The sequence below is a fragment of the Lissotriton vulgaris genome, chromosome 5 (genome assembly GCF_964263255.1).
Source record: "Lissotriton vulgaris chromosome 5, aLisVul1.2, whole genome shotgun sequence".
In the NCBI taxonomy this organism is placed as follows: Eukaryota; Metazoa; Chordata; class Amphibia; order Caudata; family Salamandridae; genus Lissotriton; species Lissotriton vulgaris.
Window position 1 is genome coordinate 571,245,018 of NC_141693.1, and position 27,974 is coordinate 571,272,991.

Here is a 27,974-nt window from a genome sequence, read left to right on the forward strand (position 1 = left end):
GGCAGAGCTAGGACTCAAAAACAAAAGGTAGTCTCTTTGTCCAAATAGCACAAGATTTCACTGGGAAATTGAGGTGCAACCGCGTTGCGTTTTGCGCTGTTTCGTGTTACAGCCACTATGCCTACCCACGCTAGTGAGGTATCATTTTTCTCAGGAGACCTGGGGGAACGCTGGGTGGGTGGAAATTTGTTAATCCACGCAGATTCCAGAACTTTCCACCACAGAAATGTGAGGAAAATGTGTTTTTTTTGTCATAATTTTAGCTTTGCAAGGGATTCTGGGTAACAAAACCTGGGGGTAGGCAGACGAGTCACCCCATCCTGAATTCCCCTGGGTGTCTAGTTTTCAAAAATGTATAGGTTTGCTAGGTTTCCCTATTTGCTGGCAGAGCTAGGACTCAAAAACAAAAGGTAGTCTCTTTGTCCAAATAGCACAAGATTTCACTGGGAAATTGAAGTGCAACCACGTTGCATTTTGAGCTGTTTCGTGTCGCAGCCACTATGCCTACCCACGCAAGTGAGGTACCATTTTTCTCGGGAGACCTGGGGGAACGCTAGGTGGGTGGAAGTTTGTTGATCCACGCAGATTCCAGAACTTTACACTACAGAAATGTGAGGAGAATGCGTTTTTTTTCCAATTTCTTAGCTTTGCAAGGGATTCTGGGTAAGAGAACCTGGGGGTAGGCAGTCGAGTCACCCCATCCTGAATTCCCCTGGGTGTCTACTTTTTAAAAATATATAGGTTTGCTAGGTTTCCCTGGGTGCCGGCAGAGCTAGGGTTCAAAAACAAAAGGTAGTCTCTTTGCCCAAAAAGGCCACAATTTCACAGAAAAATTGAGTTGTGACCACGTTGCGTTTTGCGCTGTTTCCTGTCGCAGCCACTATGCCTACCCACGCAAGTGAGATACCATTTTTCTCGGGAGACCTGGGGGAATGCTGGGTGGGTAGAAATTTGTTGATCCACGCAGATTCCGGAACTTTCCACCACAGAAATGTGAGGAAAATGCGTTTTTTTTCTCCAATTTCTTAGCTTTGCAAGGGATTCTGGGTAAGAGAACCTGGGGGTAGGCAGTCGAGTCACCCCATCCTGAATTCCCCTGGGTGTCTACTTTTCAGAAATATATAGGTTTGCTAGGTTTCCCTGGGTGCCGGCAGAGCTAGGGTTCAAAAACAAAAGGTAGTCTCTTTGCCCAAAAAGGCCACAATTTCACAGAAAAATTGAGTTGTGACCACGTTGCGTTTTGCGCTGTTTCCTGTCGCAGCCACTATGCCTACCCACGCAAGTGAGATACCATTTTTCTCGGGAGACCTGGGGGAACGCTGGGTGGGTGGAAATTTGTTGATCCACGCAGATTCCAGAACTTTCGACCACAGAAATGTGAGGAAAATGTGTTTTTTTTCCAATTTCTTAGATTTGCAAGGGATTCTGGGTAAGAGAACCTGGGGGTAGGCAGTCGAGTCACCCCATCCTGAATTCCCCTGGGTGTCTACTTTTCAAAAATATATAGGTTTGCTAGGTTTCCCTGGGTGCCGGTAGAGCTAGGGTTCAAAAACAAAAGGTAGTCTCTTTGCCCAAAAAGGCCACAATTTCACAGAAAAATTGAGTTGTGACCACGTTGCGTTTTGCGCTGTTTCCTGTCGCAGCCACTATGCCTACCCACGCAAGTGAGATACCATTTTTCTCGGGAGACCTGGGGGAACGCTGGGTGGGTGGAAATTTGTTGATCCACGCAGATTCCGGAACTTTCCACCACAGAAATGTGAGGAAAATGTGTTTTTTTTCCAATTTCTTAGCTTTGCAAGGGATTCTGGGTAAGAGAACCTGGGGGTAGGCAGTCGAGTCACCCCATCCTGAATTCCCCTGGGTATCTACTTTTCAAAAATATATAGGTTTGCTAGGTTTCCCTGGGTGCCGGCAGAGCTAGGGTTCAAAAACAAAAGGTAGTCTCTTTGCCCAAAAAGGCCACAATTTCACAGAAAAATTGAGTTGTGACCACGTTGTGTTTTGCGCTGTTTCCTGTCGCAGCCACTATGCCTATCCACGCAAGTGAGATACCATTTTTCTCGGGAGATCTGGGGGAACGCTGGGTGCATGGAAATCTGGTGATCCACGCAGATTCCAGAACTTTCCACCACAGAAATGTAAGGAAAATGTGTTTTTTTTCCAATTTCTTAGCTTTGCAAGGGATTCTGGGTAAGAGAACCTGGGGGTAGGCAGTCGAGTCACCCCATCCTGAATTTCCCTGGGTGTCTAGTTTTCAAAAATGTATAGGTTTGCTAGGTTTCCCTATGTGCTGGCAGAGCTAGGACTCAAAAACAAAAGGTAGTCTCTTTGTCCAAATAGCACAAGATTTCACTGGGAAATTGAGGTGCAACCGCGTTGCGTTTTGCGCTGTTTCGTGTTGCAGCCACTATGCCTACCCACGCAAGTGAGGTATCATTTTTCTCAGGAGACCTGGGGGAACGCTGGGTGGGTGGAAATTTGTTAATCCACACAGATTCCAGAACTTTCCACCACAGAAATGTGAGGAAAATGTGTTTTTTTTGTCATAATTTTAGCTTTGCAAGGGATTCTGGGTAACAAAACCTGGGGGTAGGCAGACGAGTCACCCCATCCTGAATTCCCCTGGGTGTCTAGTTTTCAAAAATGTATAGGTTTGCTAGGTTTCCCTATTTGCTGGCAGAGCTAGGACTCAAAAACAAAAGGTAGTCTCTTTGTCCAAATAGCACAAGATTTCACTGGGAAATTGAAGTGCAACCATGTTGCATTTTGAGCTGTTTCGTGTCGCAGCCACTATGCCTACCCACGCAAGTGAGGTACCATTTTTCTCGGGAGACCTGGGGGAACGCTAGGTGGGTAGAAGTTTGTTGAATCCCGCAGATTCCAGAACTTTACACTACAGAAATGTGAGGAAAATGTGTTTTTTTTGTCAAATTCTAAACTTTGCAAGGGATTCTGGGTAACAAAGCCTGGTGGTAGGCAGTCGAGTCACCCCATCCTGAATTCCCCAGGGTGTCTAATTTCCAAAAATGTATAGGTTTGCTAGGTTTCCCTAGGTGCCGGCAGAGCTAGGGTGCAAAAACTACAGGTAGCCACTTTGCCATAAAAGGGTCAATTTGTAACTGCAAAATTGAGGTGTGACCACGTTGCATTTTGCGCCGTTTCCTATCGCAGGCACAAGGCCGACCCACACAAGTGAGGTACCATTTTTATCGGGAGACTTCGGGTAATTCAGATTTGTAAATCAACTGTTATTACCAAATGAGCTTTCTAGCATTTCTCCCTTTCAATGACAGACATTGTGTAAAAAAAAAATGTTTTTGAAAAATGACCAATAATTCTCAAGCTAGTATGGGTATTCCCAATTTTGAAAATGTGCAATTATATACTGTTTCTGAACTCTATATTTTGTACCCAAATCAGAAATACATAGGTGTCTTTCATACAGATTTTTCCATGTATACATTTTCTAAGACAAATTGCTCTATACCCAGTAAAAGAAAAAAAAACATTGCAAGTTGCTGCTCAGTTTTTGGATCTGGGTTCGTTGGGTTCTTGGTGAAACTACAAGTCCTATATATCCCCACAACCAGGAAGATCTAACGGATGTAACAGTATATTGCTTTCCAAGAGCTGTCAAGATTAGAAAAAGTTATAGGTGAAAACGTTGAGACAAAAGGCTGTTTTTTTCAACAAATTTTCTATTATTCCAAGATTTAACTGTTACTTTCGATAAAGAATCCTTCATGGATTTAGACAAATGACCCCTTTCTGAATTCAGAATTTTGTTTACTTTCCGAAAATGTACAGCTTTCTAGGATCCATTATTGCTTTTAAACTCTTTTCTACCATTAATTGGAAGGAGGTGGAAAGCTCTAAAAATAGCAAAAATAGGCTATGTCCCAGAAATATGCCAAAACTGTGTGAAAAATGTTGGTTCCCTGACAAAAGACTGTCATTCCCCGAAAGCTGAGAAAACGGAGATTTCAGCCCCACAAACCCTTTTTTGATACCATTTTCAGGGAAAAACCCAGAGGCTTTCATTTGCAGCCCGTTTTTCCCATTTTTCTGAAAAAAACAAAAAAATCACTATATTTTGGTTAATTTCTGGGACCCCTCCAAGGGAATCCACAAACCCTGGGCGCCTTTGGAATCCACATGATGTTGGAAGAAAAGGACGCAAATTTGGCGTGGATAGCTTATGTGGTCAAAAAGTTACAGGGGCCTAAGCGCGCACTACCCCAAATAGCCAAAAAAGGGCTCAGCACAGGAGGGGAAAAGGCCCAGCAGCGAAGGGGTTAATGGTGTTCTTGGCTAGGGGTGCCGGGCCCAGTGCTGGTGGCCACAAGGAGTCAATGAATTTCTGTGGGGGGTTACCCAGTACCATTAGCTCTGTCTTATCTCCGTTCAGTTTCAGGTAAGACTGGGTTATCCAGGTGCATACTGCTTCCATACAGCCCCTTAGATCACTTGGATGAGAGGAGGGGTGATTCAGAGTTACCCCCAGCTGAGTGTCATCAGCGTAAGACACGATTTGAACGCCAAAAGGGCGAACTATTTCAGCAAGGGGATGCATGTATATGTTAAACAGTGTGGGGCTCAGAGAGGAGCCCAGAGGAACCCCACAACTGAGTGGTTTACTGGGCGAGATGACATTGCCCTCACAAACTCGGAATGAGCGCTCTGATAGGAATGATTGTAGTCAGGCCGCTGCTTTAGAGGTGATTCCTAGTTCTGAGATTCTGTGCAGCAAGATATCATGATTCACGGTGTCAAAGGCGGCACTGAGGTCCAATAAGATGATGGCCGCAGTGCCGCCCTGATCCATAATCCTTCTAGCTCCTCCCATCACAGCTAGAAGCGCAGTTTCTGTTCCGTGCATGGGGTGGAACCCAGTCTGTGATGTGTCCAGTAAGTTGTTAACTTCCAGGAATTCTGTGAGAGAGTGGTTTACATGTTTTTCTGCAATTTTGCTTATCCATGGCAACAGGGAGATCGGACGGTAGTTCCCTGGGTTCTTCTGATCTAGATTGGCCTTTTTCAGAAGGGCCCTAACTGTCGCCTGTTTCCACTTCAGTGGTACGCTACCTGAAGATAGAGGGTTGTTGATCAGGTTTAGGATGGTGGGCAGAATGATGGGAGTAATTGTCCTGAGGGACTGAGCTGGGGCTGGGTCGCTGGGAGATCCAGATTTTACCTGGAGTATTATAGTTTCCAGGGTGGTAGGCTCCAGTGGTGGGAAGGTTTCCAGGGTGGTAGGAGGAGGCGGCCTAGTTTCCTTGTGCCCTGTTTGGATATGAGGGGATTGGGGGAAAGAAGAGTAGATCATGGCTATTTTATTGTGGAAATATCCGGCTTGCTCATTGCAGCGAGTCTGAGCATTCACAGAATCTGGTAAATTGTCCAGAAGTTTGAGCAGGGTTTTTGGGATTTGGTATATCTCCCAAGGTTTAGACGCTGCTTTGTTTATTTTGTTTTAAAAAAAATGGCTTGGGCATTTTTTATGCCGTTTTTATAGAGTTTTATGGCAGTCCGATATGCATCTTTGCTAGCTTGTGAGTAGTCAATGTGCCATTTTCTTTCTAGTTTTTTGCATTCCTTCTTAAGACTGCGTAGGTCCTGGGAATACCATGGTGCATTTCGTGGTCTCTGTTTAAGTTTAATGTCTTTGATTGGAATAATGCAGTCTAAGGAAGTGGTGATCCATTTATTGAAGTTGTCGTTACTGACAGCCGGGTCAGAGTGGTTTTCTGGGACGGAGGCATCCAAAGTGGTTGCCCACTGGTTGGGATTAAGTTGTGACCATTTACGGTCTCTCCTGGGAACGGGGGGTGGTGTGGGGCATGAGCCTGACAGTGACCAGGTAAATGGGATCAGGGAGTGGTCGGTCTATGGGAGAGGAATGGGTTTGCTAACTGTGAGGTGGGTGCAGTTGCTGAAAATTGGATCCAGGAGGTGTCCCTTGTAGTGGGTGGGTTCCAGCACTCGCTGGGAGAGTTCTAGTGCCTCAAGATTGTGGCGTAATTCGGCAGCTGCCGAGTCCTGGGGATCATCTAAGTGGACATTGAGGTCACCCAGCAGGGTGTAGTTCGGTAGGTTACAGACTCCACTAGCTATTGCAGGTGCTAGGTGGTTGATAAAGTTGCTAGGGGTACCGGGAGGCCGGTATACAAGAGTCCCTGTAAAGGTACATGTGGGGGAGAAGTAAAGCGAAAATGTGAGGTATTCGCAGCTGGGTAGGTTAGTAGGAGAGCTGCAGCAGGTATATCGGTTGTTATATATGACAGCTATGCCGCCGCCTTTTCCTGATGGACGATCAGCCCGAAGTATTTTGTATCCTGCCGGGAGTGCTTGAATGATATCGGGATCGGAGTCTGTGTGTAACCATGTTTCCGTAAGAAATAGGGCGTCCGGTTCTTTATCAGAGAGCAACAAAGAAATCTCCGAGGCATGTTTAGGGAGAGATCTGCAGTTCACAAGGAACATATGATATGAGGGGGGAGGTTTTGGTGGGCAGTTTTGATACATACAGCGTTGGCAATTAAAAAGTTTTGTTGTGGGATCCCAGGATGCGAGGCAATGGTCGTTGGTGGGGCCTCGCAGTTGGAGTAAGGTGCTGGGGCTGTAGGAGATGGTATTTATTTGGCCAGCGGTCGTGGCCCCTGGTCCCGGCCCGTCGCGGACGGGTGCATACGGGCTTGCCTTTGGCAGGCCTTCAGTGCACCGCCGGCACCGCCGCTGCGTCCATCTGAACAGAAGTTTTTTTTATGGCAGCTTCAATGGCTGGATGACTCAGTTTTCAGTGCTGGAAATCTTCTAGATGTCCACTTTTTGGAAAATGGCAAACAAAAATGAGTAGGATACAACATCTAGGGCCTCATTTATGAAAAGTGACGCATCGCTGCGTGAAAACAGCTACACCAATGATGCATCATATTTACCGTATGATGCATCATGGCGCAAGGAGTTACAGATACGTCAGTATTTCTGACGTATCTGTATAGCGCAAAAGTGACGCATTGCTGGAGTGTGTCACAAAAGTGACCCAACTCCAACAATGTGTCCTTTCACATGGGGCAAGCCCCATGTGAAGAGGCCTGCGTCAGTCTTACGCCTGCTGTGAGGCAGGCTTAAGAAATTGACGCATTTGTGTCCTAGAAGTGGCGCAGTGAAATCTTATAGATTTCACTGCGTCACTTCTATGACCTTTCTTGCGTCAGAACGCTCCCCCCTGCATAGATTATACCGGACGATGGTATAATGTAGCGCAGGGCTTTACAAAGTGACACATCTACCTAGATGCATCACTTTGCAAATATGGTGCAACAAGGCACATTTTTTACGCTGCTGGTGCGTCACAAAAAGTGACACACCGGTGGCGTAAAAGTGACGCACGGCCTCATAAATGAGGCCCCTAGTATGTAGTTATGTCAAGAGGAACAACCAAACTGGTACATTTGAGCAAAAGTGGTGGTATTTCCCTTCGTATATAGGGGGAAATAATGATATATAGGAGCAGCAGGACATATGTATTTGTTGGCATTGAGATCTCCTTTCCTGTAGTTGTTTTGAGGCGTTTCTCTTTTTGTGTTGCCCTTCATAAGCATTTTTGCACATTGCATATTGCACTATGTCTGATTGTTATATGAACTTTAGTGAATACATTTTGATTATGTGATTACAATTTTCCCTGCTTATTTGAGAAGGTTGGAAGCCAGCCCTTAGCAAATCTGTGGCTTTATTTTAATTGTTCACATTGCTCATCAAATACGTATGACCAGAAGAGTACATATTTTACTGGCAGCTATGCACTTTAATATTATGCTTTCTGCTGTGCTTTTTTAAGATCGCTATATTTGAAATATTGAGGATGCCACATTGCACTTTAAAAATGTTTTGTACGATATAGATGCCGTTCTTCATTTGCTGTGGGGTAAGATTTTTTTTATCGAGATGATAGTAGTTTTTATTCGTAGCTAACCTTCTAATTTGAGAAAAAATATTGCTTGATTCGTGCCACTCCTTGTGATCAATTTTTTAATATACTATGTTAATTTAAGGTCTAATAAATATTTTTTTAAAGTGTATCTCACAAGCATGCTTGCACACAATACAATATGTGCTTCCATCGATTCCTTAGGGCATTTTCCTATTTAATTAGATCAATGTAGAGTTCATAATTCCTATGGTGGGATTGTGATGGCACTGCAAAATGGCCTTCCCCTGCTCTTCCCGTCAAATTTATATCTGTAAATTTTATAGAAAATGGCTGCCTGCCCCAATGCTGTTTACAACACAGAAAAACTCCTCCCTTTTGTTGATGCAGCTGAAAACACAAGCAGAGACTCTGAACAAAATGAATCAATTTGAGTATCAATAAAAAGGCGAGGTTATGAGAATATGAAAGTGGCTAGGTTTCCTGGAAATGTTATAGCTGGAGATAATTATTATAAATGATTAGACACATTTCTCAAATTAAGACGTCCCAGGTTGTGTGGTATTAAACTATCTACAAATACAGTGTTCTGCTTGAGAGTGGGGAGGATGGCGCAGGCACTAGGGAGCCAATGCAAAGGGTTTGTTTCAGTGTTAAAGTGGGCATCTAGTGAATTGTGTCACAGCGGGTTTCAAAATCCAAGCACACATTATCATACTACAGAATTTGTAGAATCCTTTTTGCTAGTTATACAGGAAAAGTCCAGGAAAACGTCCTTTTACTATTTTTTACATGCATCCATTAATACATGATGTGCTGAATTGTCTGGATTAGGTACTGGCATTCTTCATTACTCAGATTCTTCTTTCCTCGTCTCATTCCTTACTAATGGAGTGATTGTGCCCATTCACACTCCCATACCACTCTTCTAAAGCAGTCTTCTATTTTTATGAAGAGCTTCAAGATGTAAAAACCCCACTCCTTCCTCCAACTTCCTGTTTCTTTACATGCCCAGAGCGCTGCAGAAAGGAATGGAAGGTGGGAGGGGTCGAAAGAATGTAACCAGGCAGGAAGAATCAGAGTATTGAAGATTACCGGTAAGTAATCCCGGCATTACCTCCTCGCTGTCCTATCCTCTTCCCATACCTTACAAGCTGTCAAACTTTCAGCAGCATCCACAAAATACAAAAAACATCAGAACAGTAGAAATAGATGGAAGGAATTTTATTGTAATTCATTCCAATCTATTTGTAACAATGCTTAGAGATAGAAAGTGTAAATTCAAGTCTCGAATGATCATACATTGCAGCATATTACTCATTCATAGGAACCCATAGGACTCACCCAAAACAGCCCAGACCACAACAGAACACAAAGACAAAATCACTGTAGCATAAAAGGCCACTTTATTCATAAGATCAGGCAATTTTCTAATATCAGATTATTAACTTCATGTTTTATATTTCTCTTTGAAACCGTACAATTTTTTAACTTTAAACCAAAACCTCATATTTTATTTCAAAATTGTATTCCCTTGTAACTGTTTTGACCAAAACCAAACATAAGCTTCATTTTATGAACTCACCCCATATTTCAAACATATTTCTATTTCCTTGTTTTTCCTTTCCTTTTCCCCATCCTGATCCTCCACCACCCTCTCTCATGAAGGATGATCAAGTCCGCTCTAGACATTGATCTCCCCCTATTCCGCATGTGGACTATAAATTAGAGCAAATTGCCTGTCCTATAGTGATAGATTGTAATTTTCCTGTTACAGAATGTTCTAATGATGTTGTGAATATGTTAGCCTAATGTGTCGAACCAATATGCAGTTACAGCTTATTATTCATGTGCTGCAACCCACTGAGCTATTTTTGTAATATGCAAGCTTCAGCTGGATAGAATTGTTTCTGTAATGTGTAAGCTTTTGTCTTATTTTTGCCTTCTAAGTTAGAAGACCTGCTGTAGTACATTGCTTTCCCTTGGTTAAGTTTACAGGATAGACATTTCTGTACACTCTTCTATAAGAGAGAGAAGCTTGTCAACGGCAGAGAGACTTCTGATGCTGACATTTGCTCTGCAGTTCCAATGTCTCATGGTACGGTTTTCCCCCCTCCTTTATGAGCAGAAATGTTTCCATGCTCTGGAGAAGCAGAGTCTCGGCTCCGTGGCCTTGGAGTAAAGATAATAATGTTGCCTTTGCAGGTGCGGATGCCTGGTGTGTGAGTTCATTGTTCACCCTCTGCTGAGTCCAGTACTTTTCCAGTCTGGGCGTGGTTTTACTCTGCCATGCTATGTTATAATGTATTGCTGTGATGAGATGAGACAGTCGTCTTGGTGCACTCCCTGGGGTGTAGACCTGACAGGGCCCATCTGCAGATGAATATTATGGCCAAATAAATATAGTACTAATTCTTCTCCACTGTCCGGCTGGCTTATTATATGGTAATGGTATATGAGTGAGGTAAGTTGCTCATGTGGATTTGAGCCACGCCTATCAGATGGCGCCCGAACAGGAACCCCGTGATAAGGATATTTCTCACCCGTAAGTTGGTAGCAGAAGGCCGGGGACCCTCTGGTCGGCACGGTGGGTCTGGGTACCCACTTTGATGCCGAGCTTGGTTCTCGCACCGCTGCCCCACCCTGCTGATCAGGAGAGGTCCCGGTTCATGATCCTGCGCCGGGGTCCGGAAGGCGGAACTTTGGAGCTGACCGTGTTGGTCCCAGCAGCCGGCAGTGGAGAACAGTGGATGTCAGGTTCCGCAAACAGGAGGTGAGTGGTCCGACTGGTGATTGAAGGAGCTAGGGTGCTACAGGGACTAGTGTGTCCCCAGTGGTTAAGAGACCGGTGTGTCTCCGAGACCGGTGTGTCTCTAGTGGTTGAAGGAGCCGGTGTGCTCCTGGGGCTAGTGTGCTCCGGGGAACTCAGAGTGCGAGTGGTGCTCTGACAGACTTAACAGAGGTTGGGTGTACGTTTGTTTGTGGTCATCCGACCGGGTGGAACTGCGGTGGAGGCGTGGCTCATTTCGGGTAGACTCAGGGACTCACCCCGAACCCCTAGGGTGGCGGTTCTGTGGGAGTGGGTCCTAGGTCTCCTGTGGTAAAGTGCGCAACAGTCTGTAGTGACGCCCCGGTGGCGGATGTGTCCTCCAACCTCAGAACAGTTAGTGTACTGTTCGGTCTGCGGTAGGGTACAGGTTCCCCAGGACTTGGTCGACGGGCCTTATCCCATTATGGTAACACGTGTTTGGCAGGGACTTAATGCATAGGATGTATGTGCGTGCATAAGTGGTTGTGTGTGGAGATAGTTGCTTGGTTCTTTTGTGTCCGGGTATATGTGGGTTCTTTGGTGGTGTCTGATTGGGTGAGTTTGGTGGTGTTTGATTGAGTGTGCAAGATGCCGCGTTTCAGTAAGTTGCAATGTTTTGGGTGTTGCTGCAGTTCAACTGATGTCAGATTGGCTGAGAGCCAACCCGCTCCTGTAGAAGGCTCTTTTTATTTTTGAAATGTATATGAATATGGATTTATCCTGATTTTGTTTAATAGTTTTGATGCAGCTAAGATAGATTACTTGTAGGAGAGTTTGTTTGCTAGGCACAGCTGTCAGAGCATGCTTAATTCCCTAAGGTTGTGGCAGAAAGAGGTTCAGCAAAGACAGATGAGAGGACTTATGATAGCCCAGAATATGGACAGATCAAAAGTTTAGTTTTAAAAGAAGACAAAATGTGTACATTTGGAATTTGCAGGGTGTTCCCATTTAAATTTGCTTGTAATGGCTTAGTGAGCCAATGTGAGCAGTGATTAAGAGGATGGGGTATGTATTTCATGCAATATGTTTGATTTGGTTATAATTGGTTTGGTTTGAGAGCAGTCTGTGGGTTGCCTTTTGTTTGTGTAAATGTTTGTTTGAATGAAGTGAGTGCGTCTTGTTGCATGAGTTAGATTGTCTGGTCCTTGTGAGCTACCTAAGATGGTTATGCCTGGCTCTTAGAAAAGAAAAGAATGAGAAGTGAAAAAAAAGGGAATGCACAGATCATTAGAATTTGTTGCTGTGTATTTTTCATGTAGTTTAAAAGTGCATGCAGGGCTGTGCTCTATGGAAAAGGAAAAAAAGGAGGGAAAAAGAGAAATGTATTTGTTAAAATAGGGTTCATTATTGCATGTTAGAAAGAGTTAGGAAGGCTTATTGTCTTTGACAGCTCCGGACCAAGGAGAAAGAGGGGGGCTGTGGAGCACGAAGCGTGAGGCAGATTTTTTCCTTGAAGTCTGTAAGGTGAGGGGGGTTAAGAGTGAGTACAACAGATGGAGAAATATCTGCTTGGAAAGCTTCTCCAACTGGGAAGATGTGTAATGCTTGCACGTTGAAAAGAAGGCTGGCTAGCAGCCCAGAATTCTTAGCTCTTAGAAGACTGTGAGTGAAATGCATTCCTGAACGGCCCTGCTAAAGCGGGCCTCAAGAAGGGGAGAGAGCAGGAGTTGTTTAGTCAGTTTTAAACATGAACAGTTGAGTGGATGTGTTTCAAACTACGATAAAAAAAGTTGCAGAGCTCTGGGCTGGGAAGGTTTAGAATAACAGTGTGTGAATTTTATTCCGTTTTGGAAAGGTTAAATAGAAAAGAGAGAATCTGAGCAGGGCTAGTATGGAAGTTTATGTAGAATGGAAATATAGATGCTTGCAAAGAAGGCAACTTCCCTACCCCTCCCAATAAGAGAGGGAGAAGGGAGGGGGGATAGACGCAGAAGAGCACAGTGGTGACCTTGATGTGATAAGAGCATTCCAATGGTTTGGCAGAGCACAGAGAGCAAGAGAAGAGACAGGTGGCAGATTGTGAAGTAGGGGCTAGGAGGCTCAGCTCTTGTCACAGACAGGCAGAGATACACCGTTGGAGCCATGTGAATTGTGAATTTGGAGTGAGCCTGCATGATTATGAGTGCAAACTGCTGCTGGTTTAGACTAAAGTATAATGCAGTTGTTCAGAACACACGTGATTTAGTATTAGGAACAAATTATGAATAACTTTCAACAGATTATTGTATTTTGGACATAGAGAATTACACTTTAAAATGGCCTAGTCTGAGAAAAGAAGGATTGTTTTGAGAAAAATTAATTTACTAAATATGTTAGTGTGTGTTTCAGATGCAATAGTTTAGGTACATGTTACTCCTATTGTTTGAATAGTATTCAGAATGAGGGATTGATTTTGTGCAGTTTAAAGGCATGTTACTTTGGGAATTTGATCTGTAACCACTCTAAATACAGAGGAGGTCCAATATTGATGCAATATAGGTTTCTCTGCTACGTGGGCTTGATATATGAATAAGGGAATTAGAGAAACTATTATCCCTTGTTTCTCTTTTGTGGGTACTAATTGTGTTGTGTGTCACAGCTCCTTTGCATGTGTTTCTGGGATTTGTCTATGCTTTCTGTGCTTAGTACACAGCAAGTATACCTGCTGTCTTGGTATGCTTGTTTTTATTTTATGTATGCTTCTGTTTTGTATTGTTTTGACACTTCTATTTTGATTAATAGTACAAGCTCCTCTGTGGGGAATTTGTTCTGGTCCCTAAATTTCACAGACAACACTTCAGCAGTGTATGTCTATTTGGTCAAATGTTATAGAAGAAAAATACAAGAGTTATACGGTGTACTCATGGTGTTGTGTCACAAGCCTGACCATCACCTAAGTAATTTTTGTTCATTTATGGATTTCCATTTTGTCGCCATTTCCCCAATGAATGTCGCATAGTGCCTAGTTATGGGGGGCTTTAGCTGTGTCCCAGTCCCATTTCCTTTTCCTTACTCCTTCATGGGAATAAAAGGCCTCAAAAAAGAAATAGTGTGTTTTGTAATAGCTAAATAATTATAATGAATTTTCCTTAGTTACATTGTATTAGATATTAATAGGCACACACATCATTTTGTGGCAATGACATTTTTACATGTGCTAAAAGGTTTTCTAGCCCTCTCAAAAGTGCTATGTATCTCCTAGAATTTTGTTTATGCTCAGTGCTACACCCAGGGGTTGATGGTGTTGACTGAAGTGAAATATGTTTCAGATTTCCTCCTGTCAAACTGGGGGAGGAGGCTAGCTCCCCGCTGGAAGCTAGCTCCCCGCTAGCTCTCCTATAAATTAGGACTAGGTAACATGTACATTGCTCCCTCCTCTTCTCAAATTTTTATTAGCCTGTCCTGCTTTGATCTAAAAGGGGAATTAGATGTGGGTGGTTTTGTTCTACAAGTGTTGGGTGATAACACCATTATTGTAGTCTTGCTGAAAGGACTGGTAGCCCCAGACTAGTGCTTCATTATTTGACCTTTGAAGGGAACAATAGGTCTGTACTTTTTTTTGTTTCACATTCCCAGGTAACACCATCATTATTGTGCAGCACTAAGTAAAGGTGCACAGGTATCACAAGTCTCTTATCAGTTAGCCTGTATAGTTGAGCTGACAATCCCTATTAGAACTAATGAACAGGTTTTCCCCTAAACAAAATGTTACATGGTATAAATAGTGAGAAAGGTGAAAGATGCTTGTGTGATCCTCAGCAAAATGTATATATATATATATATATATATTTCTTTTTTTTAATGATAGCTTTGTAGAAGTTAGTTTCCTGCTGCTTCTATAATATGTGGGCATGGTCATGAGCAAAAATATAGTTGTTTTGCGTAAGAAAAAGAATATTAGAAGCGTTTGAAGTTTTGCACGACAGTGAAGGTTCACAAAGTAGACGCTTTGTGCATGCTATAGGAATAGCATATTGAAATTCCCTTTTTGAGGGTTCTCAAGTGAAAATGCGGGAATACAACATGTCTGTTTTGTTTTATTTTTTCTCTTCTCTTAGAATTCAGTAAATGCATACGTCCGTCCACAGGTAATACAGTGGAAAAAGTCAGATATGTAATGTATTACCTATTGTCAGATCACAAATTTATTGATAGGCCTGAGATGTTTTCACCTTCAAATTCACACCGCCCAGCAAATGTTTGGGGTGTCCCGAGACCAAAATGTTTTGATGATATTGAATACCCTTTGTTGGCAGATTACCTGTATGCTTTGACTAAAGATCTCCGTTCCGTTCATCAGCAGGTAGCAGACACACTGAAGCCGCAACTGGAGGGGGCTGGACACACCATCCAACCCGGGGACTGAGTTGTCATCCGAAGATACTAGCGGAAGTCTTGCTTGGAGCCGAGGTGCGCGAGCCACGCCAGGTGCTACTGGCCACCCGTACCGCACTCCGAATCCAGGGCCGCAAGGCGTGGACACATGTGTCGCACGTGAAGCGCATCCCACTACCACTGCCATATGACGAATGGGTGAGAAAAGGCGTCGCTGATGATAAATACGAAGTAGTTCCTCTGTACATACACGTCTTGGATGTTTTATTGAGAGGTGAGGAGCCAGATCAAAAGGAGAAGAGGCCGGCTCTGATTGCTAGTGGTGAGGCCTCTCTTGATCACAGCGAGCAAACAGCAGCGGATAAGTCCCCTGCCATTGAGCCCCCCCATTCTGTTCACAGATCCAGAGGTCCGAGGGAGCACTCGCTACAATCTGCGGCCCAGGAAAGGAGAGCAGGGCACCGGAAGAAGGGCTGAGTAAGGGAAGTAGGGAAGGACTAAAGAAAGTAGTAGGGAAGGACTACAGACAAAGGCCCTGGTGCACTGGTCGAGACATTTTCCCAAGAACATTAGGTTGTGCCTGGGCCCAGATTAAGTGCTCCTCTGAGTCGTGAAGCTGTGCGACTCCGTCGTGGGAGTTAGGGAATGAACAATAGAAGCCTGCCTGTGAGGCTTTAACACCTTGGCTGCTAGTGGTTTTCCCCCAGAGTGCTGACATTCCTTGAATCTCTCTATTCATGACGAGCTCAGCTCGTCATCAGCACAGCTCAACTGTGCCTCATGACGATCTGAGCTCGTCATGAGCATGGAAGGGGTTAACGGACACAGGGAGAAGATCCCTTGAAGGGAGAAGATCCCCTCTGGTTGGCCTCAGTGTGAACTGTTTTTCCCCTAGTTTACATTGGACTTTTAGCCAGGAAAATGAGTCCTTTTGAATGTTCCTATTCCGCAGGAGGAGCGGCCTTTGCGGCTCATTGTCCAGTTGTCCCTGATCTCATTTGGTTCTCATGGTCTACAAATTTAATATTGTGTTTGTTTGTATCCTAACTATTGCTTTCATATTTCTCTTTAGAGAATTAGTTTCTTGTTGCTTGGCGCATACCCTTTGAGTACTATTCCAACACCACCTGAGAGTGACCCTAGTTCCTCACGAGGAGAAGCACTGGGAAGTTCATTAGGATGATGTAGTCTACAAATGTTGCACCAGACATGTTCCTAATAGTACTGCAGATTATTGGGTGTGTGGGTCATTGCCTTCATACACACACAAGGGTGAAAAAGTGTTGCTTGTATTCTTGCCCTATGGAAGTAGCTGTGAGGGTTAGTATACTTTGAGTAGTTTAGTAAAAAAAAATCTCAGCCCGATAAAGATCTACTTCATGGATGTTAGATATAGGTCCTCGCTGATAATGCAAGTGAACACTCAGTATAGAATTCAATAGGGTGTTTTCCCTGATAATGACCCCTTGATCTTATTTGCATTAATTTCTGCTCATGACTTGAACTGTGATGTCTTTTTAAGAAGTCCGAACATGACATAGTGTTATAGAGCAAATGGTACCCCGAGAACATATGCTTGGATTAGTCAAAAAGGAGGGTGCCCCACACCCAGAGAATAATTATTGTTTTAGTAGGTATTGCAGGGGTTGTTCTTTTACTTGTTGCCTCTGCATTTCCTGCCCTATGGTATGCTGCACTACTTCTATGATCATGCTCATCCTAGTATTTCATTCCCTGATACCAGATATCTTTTATGATGATATATTATTGGTTATTCTTGTTTTCTTTGCTTCCCTTTGATTGATGAGTGGTGCCGTCCCCGTTCTCTTCTTTAGAATTGTACAGTCCCCTCCTTTAAGCAATAAAGGCTGCACTTATGTTAGCCACAATATACTAAAAGGAGGGTCTGATAGATTGTAATTTTCCTGTTACAGAATGTCCTAATGATGTTGTGAATATGTTAGCCTAATGTGTTTAACCAATATGCAGTTACAGCTTATTATTCATGTGCTGCAACCCACTGAGCTATTTTTGTAATATGCAAGCTTCAGCTGGATAGAATTGTTTCTGTAATGTGTACGCTTTTGTCTTATTTTTGCCTCCTAAGTTAGAAGACCTGTTGTAGTACATTGCTTTCCCTTGGTTAAGTTTACAGAATAGAAATTTCTTTACACTCTTCTATAAGAGAGAGAAGCTTATCAATGGCAGAGAGACTTCTGATGCTGACATTTGGTCTGCAGTTCCAATGTCTCATGGTACTGTTTTCCCCCCTTTTTTATGAGCAGAAATGTTTCCATGCTCTGGAGAAGCAGAGTCTCGGCTCCGTGGCCTTGGAGTAAAGATAATAATGTTGCCTTTGCAGGTGCGGATGCCTGGTGTGTGAGTTCATTGTTCACCCTCTGCTGAGCCCAGTACTTTTCCAGTCTGGGCGTGGTTTTACTCTGCCATGCTATGTTATAATGTATTGCTGTGATGAGATGAGACAGTCGTCTTGGTGCACTCCCTGGGGTGTAGACCTGACAGGGCCCATCTGCAGATGAATATTATGGCCAAATAAATATAGTACTAATTCTTCTCCACTGTCCGGCTGGCTTATTATACGGTAATGGTATAGGAGTGAGGTAAGTCGCTCAGGTGGATTTGAGCCACGCTAATAGTGGCATTTGGACTCATAACACCCTTCTTCTTTTTTTTTATATAGATATATATTTTTTTATTTTTTTTAGGGTGGGTGGGCCTCGCAGAAAAAGCCCTCCTAATCTCCTCACAAAACTGCGCAATTACGGCGCTCACACCTCGCCTAACTAATGTCCCTGCCTGTCTCGCGCTGCTCCCTGCTTCCTGTCCAATCAGCGTTGATTGGTCTGTACCATTCGGGCAAAAGTTCCCGGGGGGAGACCGCTTAGCGCTCGCTCCCCCCGAGGACCCCATTAAGAACCAAAAGAATGTTCACACCCTTGTGCAACATTGAGCCTATAATGAGAGATAACATTGGTTGGAGTAACCCATCTAGCTGCTTTACATATATCTTTAATTGAAACTCTAGACCACTCACCCCAGGATGCTGCCATACCCTGGTAGAGTGATCCATGATCCCCACCTGAAGCGCATATACCGAAAAAATATCAGATTTGACCCATCTGGTCAATGCTGAAGAGGATGGTTTCTAACCCCTCTTTACAGGACCAAAGTTCACAAACAAACTGTCAGACTGGCTTAATTCAACTGAATGTGTAAGGAAAATCTTAAGGGCCCTCACAACAACAAGGAGAGAGATTAAAGCATAAGAAGCAGACGTCTTCTGTGGGAGCACTGGGAACACAATCTCCTAGTCATGATGAAGAGAAGAATTGACTATTGGGAGAAATTTTGGATCACAAGATAACACAACCTTATCATAAAAAATTGATGATTTGCTCTGCATTCCATCCATCATTTTTGTGTCTTTTGCTTTCTTGCCGTAAGTGCGCCGGGTATGCCCAGACACGGGTACCGGGCTCACTGTGTCACTGGATTCAAGCTAGCCTGGATGATGAGAGGTGATGCCCCGAAACCAGTCCCAGGATGCTTGTTTCCGGTCCAGGGAAGACCTGGCTTGTCAGTTCGGGCTGGACTGGAACAGGGTAAACACTGATTTGCATATGGCTGGGTCTAAACTGGGGTGGCATGGTGAGCAAAAGAACAATGAAGGTGAATGTTTGATTTGCTTGTGGAACGGCACTCCAAATGATTCAACTCCCCAATCCACCTTGTAGAGGTGATGGCCACCAAAAAGAAAACTTTAAAAGTGAGAAATTTGGGGGATATCTCCAACAAAGGCTCATAAGTATCCCCCTCTAGGTGAGAAAGAGCTAAATGTAGATTCCAGGCAGGAAAAATGGAACAAACCGAAGGCTACAAAATATGAACACCTTTTTAACAATTTAGAGGCCAGTAGCTCTTTGGAAGACAACGTTTCCCAAGGAGATCTAAACATTTTAACGGAGAACAACTGGAGTTTGAGCATAGAAATGGACAGACCTTTGTCATAACCCTCCTGTAGAAACTAAAAAATATCCTCGGTCAAAGTGGAAATAGGGGACAGAGACTTTCCCCTTTACCAGGGATCAAAAGACTTGCAATGATGCTTGCACGTTTTATTGGTGGAAGGACTCCTAGATGATTGAAAGGAACAAGATACTGAGACAGAGAGAACTGTTTTTAAGAGATTCTCCCTCTCAACCTCTTTTAGGCCTGGTAGCCTTGAGGTGGTCTTACCCCCACCTTTTTGGCCTTCGTCCTCCACTTTTCTGACTTAATAGTTGCTCATATTAGGACTCTTCACACTTTACAACTACTAACTGGTGCTAAAGTGCTTGTGCTCTCTCCCCTAAACATGTTAATATTGGCTCATCTAAATTAGAATAAATAATTTACTTATAAGTCCCTAGTAAAGTTCACTACATGTGCCCAGGGCCTGTAAATTAAGTACTACTAGTGAGCCTGCAGCACTGATCTTCCTATCGAATTAGCTACTCTTCTTTGCTTAATTTCATGCAGAAGAGTTTCTGATGTTAAAGCTCTTGATATTTCCTATAGATCTTATGATATGTTTGGGGTTAATTTTGAAATACATAGAAGAACTAAAACTATGTTGGATTCTATTTTCTATCCTTGTTTTGATAGTTGCACTAAACTCTGTGTTGTTCAATGTATGAAAGAATACAATGTTAGAATGAACTCTCTTCGTCCTTTGAATGTATCTCAATTACTCATCTCTTTTGTTAAACCCCACAAAGGAATTTCTTCTACCTCTATTGCTAGATGGGTTAAGACAGTCATGAAGCTTGCTGGAATCAATCTGGATATTTTTAAATCACATTCTATTGGAGGCACAATGGCCAGTAAGTCATTCTGGTCAGGTGGTAAGTTAGATGATATTCTAAAGGTTGGTGATTGGTCTAATGCTAGAACCTTCGCTCATCATTATTGCAAACCTGTATCTCACATGTCTGATGTTGTTTTACATGGCTACCAACATGCATAATGGTAGCCTCCGGTCTTGTAATGAAATTGCGATTCTCCTATTAACATGACCAGAGAATCTGGATTTCATTAAAGACAAGGAGGCTAACATTATCCCTCCCACCCTTTCCCTGGGTGGTTGATTATATGATATATTACGGTTCAGGTTGATTTTTATGATATGATATGCTTATTTGAATATTTTACTTACAAGCTTATATTCTTTTCCTTTGCAGGACTGTTTACTTTCTTTTCCTTTTCAGGACTGTTATTTAGCTGATTGTTTAATATTCAAATCCTTAATATTTTTATTTGGGTTTATTAACAACCTTTCTTTGTTTTGCAGATAACCTTTATTGATTTTGTCTTCTTGATTCCACATCTGGTGAATCAATCGTGGACGGTGTATTCTTCCGTCATCCTTCTTCAAGTTTGATGTTTCATTGGAGTTGTTTGGACATTTCCTTTCTCACTGTCACCACATTTAAAAGAGGCTGATTGCCTAGTGATTCATGCTATTGTTGGTTCATATGTATTCTAAGTTGGAACTTTTGCTTTGTGACATATGCGGCTATGCTTGGACTGCATTAAAAGTTGTATGCATAATGTTAGCCTCCGTGTCTTTTATGAAATCCAGATTCTCTGGTCATGTTAATAGGAGAATCGCAGTTGTGCCACCTAGTTAAATAGCCTCTCTAACCATGCCTCAGTCCTGCCATCGCAGACCCTGTGTGTGCTGTTTACACTGTGTCTTGCTTTTCTTTTCAGAACACCTGAGCAAGTCTTATAAATACCAGGACATAATGTTAACACTCTTCAAAATAGGAATCTACACACGTTAGAGTACCAAAATACAATATAAACAAAGCCCAACACTCATTTGCCAAGTAAAGGATAATATCTGTTGAAGCAAGTTCCCATATATCAAATGGCTTTAATGCACAAGTAAAATAAATTCATATAGTAAACGTATATACACAAGAATGAATGCATAGAAAGATTCCTGCATGTGCCCAAAAATGAGCAATCAAAACTTGGAATACTTCACCGTTTGGCTGTCTTGCATCATCCTGCCACCACGATTGGGGAACCCGTTGACCATCTCAGCAGGACTCTCAGTCGGGAAAGGGCACAAGGCAGTGAGTCCACTCCAAGCATAGTACCTGTCAAAGTGCCAAGAGGTCTCCGTCTTTATACTCTTTACAAACACTGTCAGAGAATTTTAGCAGAATGGAGTCAATGGTCAATACACGATCTCACAACGATTAACTACCTGCAGCATCACACTCCACCCCTTGACGACTAACTTATAATTAGCATAACTTTTAAGAGTAAAAGTGATAGCCCTAGGACGAAACAAGGATATAAGATTTGGTACACATTGCAATCCCAACTTATAGAAATAAGAATACAAACTATAATGAAAACTACACTTAATATATAGCAAAGTTGCCCAAAATTAGGCAACCATCAAAATAACCAATCCCACCACCCGTTTCCACATCCTGCTTTACTCCCTTAACTAATTCATGCAATGGATTAAGATGCAAATGGATAGATGTGGAATGGTCAGACAAATTAAAACAACACAAGCCTTTAAAGTCTGCACAACTGTGGTTATGTTTTAAAAGCAAATAGTCAATACAAGAACTATTTTGAAAAAAAGCTTTTCTTGTTCCCTGAACATCTAAAGGCAATTCAGCTAAAGCAGCAGAAGTTTCATTTATATTTTTCACCATTAAATGTGCAAGTTTGTTTATTTTCCTAGTATTGAACACAGTTAACCCAGGAATGCCTAATATAGATGTAGCTAGACTAATATAGTCCATTTAAGATAACAAAGCCATTTCAGAATCACAGTCTTTAGACAATTGAGATGTGTCTCTAGCATAGCCAGAATGTAAAGCTGCATGCGAAGGAAACATCATAAGTCTCAATCGTGTTAAGACACATGGTCCACCAGTCAGGTTCGCTAGGATATAGGTGCATGACGCATTGCCACACGAATAGAGCCACCCCGTGGGTAATTTAACATGCCTAAAGTGACTGGCAACAGGCACTATGTTTACAAGACATTGATATTTACAGTGGAACACATACTATTGCTCCATAACTGACACAAGGTATGATACTCTCTAGAGATGTTACTTATAGAACCATCAAGCTTTAGCTGCCGGCACTTGGCTATTTTAGCAAGATCACATGTAAGGTTGAAACAGGTGTCACCAACGGAGATATTGAATGTTATGATATGAACCATATTTTTCCACGGATTTTCTGTTAGTTCTGGGAAAAACTTACAGTATTTATAGAGTGAGAGGTGGGTTCCCACATCACTGTCCTCCACCAGCTCATCAGTATTAGTAGTATTAAAGATATGTAAGAGAACAATAATAGAAGTAGGTATTGCAATCAGACAAGTGGAGATAACATCAAGCGTGCTCTTAATTTTAAGCATACAGAGGTGAGATATGTTGAGCTCATTCTGTGCCAAATAATTCCACATGTTCTCCGGTAGTAATAATGTCATTATTTGATACTGGCAGTTGATTCCCTTGCCTGTGGTCATCTCTGGACCCTTCTGGTCGTCTCCGGACATGCCCAAACAAAGTCCAAATAGAGCAATCAAGACATAGATACGCCATGCTATGATCTAGAAGGACAGAGAACAAACAAGTATTATTCATTCTCGCAAATACCCTTTCTCCTCTTCAAGTCTTATTACAACTAGGATGTTGTCTTTACCTGTAGCTATGATTTCAGCAGGTTCAGGAGGGTTATTTGGGGATTCAATCCATCATTTGGCTTCTGGGTTCCTATCAGTGGAGTCGAACCATCCCTGTCTTCGTACAATATGTAACAATATAACATTCACCCTTTTTTTAAACCTATTTATATTGAATTCTTTACAGTAACACAATCATCCAGATCTTCTAGGTTTATCTTGACCAGTTTCTGTCGCATATAAACAGGACAATTGACAAAACCCTCCCACCCATCTCCCCCCCGTTTTGGTTCAAGCTAACATTTGCATACATAACAGTAATCCAACATCTATGCAAGTTCAACAATACATATTATGTAGATCTGTTGCAGAATATTAACATTGTATATACAATTCACAGTATTGCACTTTGTATATTGTCTACACCACCTGATATTATATACAATCCCATTCTATACATTCCATCACTTTTCTTATTGGTCTTTGGCCACAAATTCCTCCGTTATTGAATTCCAGTAAAGTGATATTGGTACATTTCTCATTCCCCTCTGCTCCTCTCTATGTAGTTCCACTCCTTCAGCCCTCGCCCATCGCACTACTTCATTTTACCATCCCAACAGTTTGGGTGGTCTGGTTGCTTTCCATCTCATGGTTATGTTTCTTTTCGCCAGTATCATTGCCAGGTTCACAAACTTAGGCGTAGGATTTTCCTTCTTCCCATTGGGGCCTAGACTTAATATTCAACTGTTCATTGACCTGATGTTCCCTGTCGGCGCCATACTATTAACTAGTTCCTGCACAGTCGACCGATAGGTTAGTAGTTTTGGGCAGTCCCACAACATGTGCTGTAAGCCCGCATTTGGATAACAGCAGCGTGGACAATCACCTGATGTCTCTGGAAACATTTTGCTGAGTTTATGTGGGGTTAAATACGCATGGTGTATTATCATTAGCTGGATAAACTTAAATTTCAGGTTTCTGGAGACCTTACACGGGTGTTCCAATATTCTTTGTCTGTGAATATGCGGCCAGCATCCATGTCCCATCTATGTCGAATTGAATCTAGTGACACCAACGTATGTGTGCGGATACCCTGATACAGCCATTTTTTCAAATGACCCCCAATACCCATCAAGTATTGCATATGTGTCAATGCATGGGTCTGCGGCTTATCCCCCCTAGACGCCCATACCGTTTTGATATAGCGGGTAATGTGTGCATGCATCAGAAACAGCCTATTTGTTACCCCATCTCCCTCACAAAGGCATCATGGCACATTAGTGTGCCATCTGCCAAGAGGTCACCTATTGTGGAAACTCCCACCTCTGCCCACATCCCTATATGTCTGAGTTTCACCCTTACGGATGAAAGTGGTAGGCCCAGTAGGGGTATATTCGGGGCGTAAGGCGCAGAGACGCTGGTGTATCATGTAGCCCTCTTCCAGTTGCCTAGGGGTGTGCGTAGAAGCAGGGGCGCAGTCGATGAAACTTTACTGCCTGGTTGCAATAGTACATGCAGTTCCCCATTCTCCCATGATTGTGTGATCATGGATATCTCTCGCAAGTTAAGACCTTTTATCCAATTTGCCAACCACTGCAGTTGGCCTGCATAGCAGTAAGCTTTCAGGTCAGGGACTCACATTCCCCCTTGCTTTGTGGCTAATTGTAGTTTAGTAAGCTCTATGCTCCTACGTCCCGTGCCCCATATTAATTCCACTAGTAGGGTGTCCAACAATTTAAATGTAAACAGTGGTATCAGAATGGGTAAATTAACAAAATAATATAACAGCCTCTGTAGCATCACCATTTTAGCTATGGCTATCCGCCCAGCCACCGATAGAGGTAGGGAAGTTCAAAACTTTTTCTGTTTCCGAAGGGATGTGACAGAGTGAGTTAAATTACCGTCTAATATGTCCTCCACGTCTCTGTATATTTGGATGCCTAAATATGTAAAGGTAACTGGCGCAGTCTGGAATTTCCAGTGGCCAAATTGAATTGATTCATACCTGATTACATCATTAAAAAAGAAGGCCTATGATTTGTTCTCATTTATCGTAAGTCCGTAAAGTTTTTGGAACATCGAAAAAAGGCTCGGGCAGAGAGTCATAGACCTCATCTAGATTGTTAATAAATCGAATAATGTCATCCGCAAATGCCGAAACCACATGCAACTCCCCATTTATACATATCCCCCTGTGACCTGCTGTCATTCGCAATTTTTGCAGAAGCGGTTCCAGCTCTATAATAAACAATAGGGGCATAAGCGGGCAGCCCTGTCTGGTACCCATCTCCACCTGATATTGGCTGGAAATGTGAGGTCCCATGCGTGTCCTTGCCGTTGGATTCGTGCATAACAATCTCACCCATTTTATGTATTTCGGAGGGATCCCAAACCTAGGTAATGCAGTCAACATATATTCCCAGTGTAGCGAATCAAACGCTTACCGCAGATCCAGCAAGATACAGCCTCGCAGTTCAGCATCTGTAGGTACCTGTGGCATCACCATGTGAAGTCTCCGAATGTTTAGCGCTTTACTCCTGTTTGGTACAAATCCACACGGATCAGTGTGCATCAAACTGGGGGAATATTGCAATAGTCTATTTGCAAATATCTTACTTAAAATGTTGTAATCCGTATTAAGGAGTGATAGTTTAAGTTTAGGTTTATTTATTTTGCATAGGTAATTAAAACCATTGCTTACAGTAAAACCAAATCAAATACACAAGAAAAAAGATATAAAAGGTAAAATATGAACATCTCAGTCCGGCTATAAAGCCCTTAGCATTTTTAACATTTGTCGGTGTGTTTCTAAGTTTGTGCACAAGATCCTGCGATTAAAAGTCTTATAAAAAAATAGGTTCTGTACTGTTGGTCTTAAGAGGTAGCCCACAGTGGCTTTAGCATCATAGCACATCGGCCAGAACCCAGATCTTAATCATAGTTTAATTTAAGGTGCGTTTAAATACAGCATGCATGGTCCCAGTGCGATTAGAGATGAATCCGAGAGGATGGTCTTTTTTGGAGCATGTCCCCAGAGATAGGTAGAATGCGAAGGCTAAGCCTTTTTTGTCTTACACGTTCTGAAGCAGTTTTTGTACGGCTATCGTTGGGAATTTTTACGACAATTTAGCTGGATATTTTCTGGATTTAGACAGGCTAACACAGCTTGCCTCCTGGTGTGAATGCCTTTTTGACTGAATAGTTTTTTTAGGAAATTGCACCGTGCTTGAAGCATTCCTTTACATAGGCTGATTAAATGTAGTATGTCGCCTGATTTAGCATTGCACAGACTGCAGGTGTTTTGTGATGCTTGCCTTCGCCATGGTGGAAGGTGCTGAGCACAAGGCAGAATTCCCAGTCTGTGCCTCATAAATCTCCTTTTTTTTGCCTTGGGGTACCCCTGATTGAAGTATGTTTGAGGACCGAATGCTTTATATGTGTTGAGGGTCATCCATGCATGAGCTCTGTTTGAAAAGGTTGCCTTGTCTTCCACCAATGAGATTTATTTGATGGTCTTCCAGACCAGTTTTTTGAAGTTATGATAGCCATTTTAGGCATCCCATAGCCCCTTGAGTTTTGGTACGTTCCAGGGCTATATGGAGATAATCTCTGGCTTGGGAAATCTCCCTATGCTGTACATCATGCCTCTGCGGATGGTTAAGCAAGTTAGTGGTGGCCCTTTTGATCTTGAACCAGCAGATGATATATACCCCATGCCTTGCAAGATCTTGTCGTAGAAGCCCAAACCCCAGCCTTATATGGGCTGGAGAGGTGTAATTCGGAAGGCAAAGCATTTGTCTGTAGGCTTTAACCTGTGTATTGTCCAATTCCTTTGCATCTCTGCCCCGCATGGCTTCGCTACCATATGCAATTGAAGGCAGTAGTTTGGCCTGGACTCCCTTTAGTAGAGGAGTCAGAGTCAGCCCGGTTAATTTGTTGGCAAGATTTTTCATTGTTAGAGCCATTAACACACCCTTTCTTCTTGTTGCCTCCATCTGGCATTTGAACGTCCCTCCGTTGTCGAATGTGACTCCTAGGTACTTATATTCCTCAGCTGACTCGATTTTTCTGTCACCAAGGAACCAGTTTCTCTGACATTTCTTTTTGTTGTTGTGTATTGACATCGTGCGTGTCTTTTGTAGATTTATTTTTAAAAAAAATTCTGTGGCGTAGACCAACGTAAGTATGACTTAGCAGAACTACGTCGTCTGCGTACATAAAATTGGTCAGTGTTTTACCGCCTATCCTTGGTGAGCGTGAGTTGCAAGCATCCAGTACCTTTTGTGAGGACGGCCATGTACAGATTAAACAGGGTCGGTGCAAGCACACAACCCTGTTTAAGGCTTTTTGTCGTGGGTATTTTCATGGACACGTGGGTGCCTCCTCCTAGTTTCACCTGCACCCAGGTGTTTGTATGTAGTAGCTTCAGCAGGTTTAGAATGGGCTGTGGTATTCCCCATTGTGCCAGTTTCCCCCACAGTCTGCCTCTATCCATATTTTCGAAAGCAGCACTAAAGTCAATGTAGCATAGGTGTAAAGGTAGCTGGAAGACTTTGGCTGCATCGATTATTAAGGACATTGTGAGGATGTTAGTGGTTGTACTAGTTGATTTGCGAAACCCAGTCTGATTCCATGGTATAATGGAACTCGCCTCAGCCCAGGTTATAAGTTCTTCAAGTATGGTGCCTGCAAAGTATTTTGCCTCATTCTCTATTAATGCTATTAGGCGGTAGGTGTTGGGATCTGCTTTGTCCCCTTTTTTATGAATTGGGGCTATTATCGAACCCTTTCAGGAATCAGGTATTATGTTCAGCCGCCTGACATCCAGAAATAGGGAGTGCAAAATTTCCGCCCAATCTTCACTCATTGCCTTAAATAGCGCAGGAGGAATGCCGTTTGGACCCGGGGCCCCTTCGTTCCTCCCTTTTGCGATCTGTTTTTTAGTTGTTGACAGTGAGGTGTAACTAGCGACGCCCAGTAATCTGTTTTATTGGATGAAAATCCCTGATTGCTCTTCTCAGTTGGGCTTTGTCTTTCATGTGCTTGCAGCTTTTGAGTGCTGGCCTGTTGTTGTCCGTGGCATTCAATGCAATAGTTGAAATGAGTTGAGAGGTATTTTGCCCAGGTTGATTCAGGAATGTGTAACCCAATTCCCGTGTGATGTGGGCGGATGATTCAGTTGACTG